We start from the raw sequence: 3,494 nt of genomic DNA on the forward strand, positions 1-3,494 counted from the left end.
TAGAGTCTCCTTCCTTGGAGGTCTTTAAACAGAGGCTGGATGGCCATCTGCCGGGGATGATTTGATTGAGATTTCCTGCATTGCAGAATGGGGTTGGACTGGATGGTCTTGTGGTCTCTTCCAACTCTATGATTCTATGTTCTGGATCCTTCTTGAAAAGGCTTCCACTCAGATGAGCACCAAGCAGTGTAACAGTTTTAAAAGACTGAAGAATTACAAAGTGAGCTGGGAAACAACATTTAAATGTCACAGTGCCCTGACACAGCACTAATCTGTAATATTGTAGAAAATTTAAATGGTGGCTCAGCTGGATAACTGATGCCACCAACTGCTGTTTCTATCAGGCAAGCACTGGGGGACTGAGGTAAGAAAGCACACACCAGCAGGCAGTTTATCGGAGCTGCACTGAGAAAAAGCTTCAGTTTTCCCATAATTCTACCTCCATGTTGTTTGTAGGTATCACATGATGACACTAAACATCCTTTGTGTTAGGCCTTGATTGGGTGCAATGTTTGCTGCTGTGCTTTACTAGAATAGAGACGAATTTATCATTTACAGTGCTCCCTCGGGTTACGAAATTAATTCGTTCCGCGGCTAATTTCGTAACCCGAAAAACCTTCGTAACCCGAATTGCCATAGGCGCTAATGGAAAAAAAGCCGCGGCCCCGCCGCGGCTCCATTGAAAACAGCGCCGGGGTTTTTTCGTAACCCGAAAAAACCTTCGTAAGCCGAAACAATAAATCCCTATGGGATTTTTTCGTATCCCGAAAAATTCGTAAGCTGGGTAATTCGTATCCCGGGGTACCACTGTATTTATTTAAGGCATTTGTCTATTGTCTTTCAACCTACCAGGGCCCCTTGTTTACAAGCTGTGTTACAGTGTGGCGCACACACTTCTTATCACTTTACGTTTTATTCGTATAAAATGTCATTTGGCTTCTAACTGCACCTTTCATCTGCCCAATCACTCAGATTGTGAGCACGTCTGAGGGGAAACTGTTGGCATTGGGCAGGCCACTTTGTGATCTCCCACCTAGGAAAATACACATTTTTGTAATTAATAATTGAATGAATTGCGTATGTACATCATGCACTGGGAAAAAAATAACATGGTGACAATGATGAGCGGAAGAACCTGTAAAAGCTTTAGCAGTGGAGTGAATGAATATTTGCATTTCTCTGATACAATGCAACATGGATAACAATGGTCTGAATGACACACACTTTAAAAATAAAACCACTAGAATAAGTGAAACACATGCCAGAAATGACTCATACAAACACTCCTGGTACACAGATTGCTTCTAGTTACAATTATCCTGGTAGACAGAATCCCTTTAGATTATAGGCACAAAGGAATGACTTTCTGAAGGCCTAATCTTGTAAATAAGTAACACCTATATAGTGAAAATGTGTTACAGTAAGCCCTCTTTACACTAGACTGCCTTATTATAATCGGGCCTTCAGAGGATCCATTCTGGACCTCCCCCACAGATACGAAAAAATGCGGGACCTGAAGTCCCCTTATCCTTGACAGGGGCGCAACATTCTTGTGGCCATTAGTGCGGCTGCATGCACACACTGCCAATTGGGACAACAGCGCTTGCTGTCTGCAGATGTTCAAATCCGAGGATGGCAAGCAACAGCTGGAGAGGTCCTGCTGTACTGACAATTCCTTATGCCCAACAAAAACATCAACAGTCCTTTACGGCCAAAAAACAAAAGCATTCATAATTATTTAGGCTGCATGCCTTCCCATAAGTCCCTCTGGAACCCAATAGAGATAATGTGATCTAGAGTAATAGTCCCACCATTTGGTTTTCTGGATGTTTTGGACTCTAAGTTAAAGTTCCAAGCAACACAGCCAACAGTTGGAGATTTAGAGAGTTAAAAGTTAAAACCATCTGAAGGACCAAAACTTCAAAATGGCTGATATAAAAGAAAGATATTTTGACAGTACATTCAGGTCTTGTCTCTGCCAAGTATAGTGTGCCCACGTCGTACAGATGCTGTGTCACATGTGGGAGCTTATGCTGAAAGCACCTTGCCATTTTCTGTATGGCATATACGCCCGGGGCGCACGCGCTCTGGCACACTGCTGCACGAGCCCCATTATTTTCAATAGGGCTCAAGCATAGGTGGAATTTACCTTACACAGGGGGTCCGGAATGGATCCCCCGTGTAAGGCAGGAGACCACTGTACTAGCAATGAAGACCTGGAAAAACACATTTCTCCATCTGAAAATCCCAGAATTTTATTGTATAGTCACCCTTCTTCAGTCACAAAATTTTGCATGGTCTCCCAATGATGTCTTCTAAGCCCTCCCACGTTTTTTGTTATTGCTTCATCTGTTACTTTTGAGATTGTGTGTGTGTGTTGTCAACCTAGACAATGAGGAAATCAAAATAAAGTTTTCCCGTACTTTGGACCAAACATTCAGAAAGGAGATTGCAGTCAAGAAATAAGAAGACAATTAGGAATGGGAAGGGTAGTGATGAAAGAACTAGACAAGATCCTGAAGAGTAAAGATATATAACCGAGCACTAAAGTTAGAATCATCCAATCCATTATATTCCCCATCACCATGCATTTATGTGAGAGCTGACAGTGAAGAAAGCGGATAAAAAGTAAATAAACTCATTTGAGATGTGGTGCTGGAAAAGAGTGCTGAGAATACCATGGACAGCCAAAAATACAAACAAATCGGTCCTTGAACAGATCAAGCCTGACCTCTCCCTGGAAGCTAAAATGATTCATTTGAGGCTGTCATACTTTGGCCTCATTTATGAAAAGGCATAGATCATTGGAAAATACAATAATGCTAGGAAAAGTAGAGGGCAGCAGAAAGAGAGGAAGACCACACACCAGATGGATAGACTCAATCAGGTAGGTCATGAGCCTAACCTAACTGAATATTAGTGCAATACGATCACTCCTAGATGTACCAGTAACCAATCTGGTTGTTCAGTTTGTTTAATTAGTGTTGAACTAATTGAAGTTTCCAAACTTGGTACCAAGGTATCCCAATGTACAGTACATTCCAGAAGTCCAGCTTGAGGTTATCAACATGTATACTACCATCTTTAGGGCCTCCAGCTCTAGGAAGCAATTCATAAATGCAGTGGTTATGAGATTTGCATGAGATTTAAGACTTGCATAGTCTGGGACCAGATAAATATTTTAAGGGTGGAACTTTTGTGGTCTGCTGTCAAACTTTCAGGCCACTCAAAAGGCTAAAGCAGTTTAAGTGCATAGTTCAATCATCTTGATTGATTATTTTGGAAAGGTCTAAAAATAACACATGCTGTATGCATTGCCACAGAGATGAGAGGAAGATATGCATTTATGGTACTTCCATACTCTTACACATGTAATCCAAGATACACTTTACAGTTCCTGCTACAGAGAAGAGGAGGAGAGAGGTAGCTGGGCAGCCATTTTAAGTGGTGACTGTTTAATTGCTTTTTAAACTCTAGGAAGAGTGTGCTTGTAG

Source organism: Sceloporus undulatus, chromosome 4, assembly GCF_019175285.1.
Source record: "Sceloporus undulatus isolate JIND9_A2432 ecotype Alabama chromosome 4, SceUnd_v1.1, whole genome shotgun sequence".
NCBI classification, from domain to species: Eukaryota; Metazoa; Chordata; class Lepidosauria; order Squamata; family Phrynosomatidae; genus Sceloporus; species Sceloporus undulatus.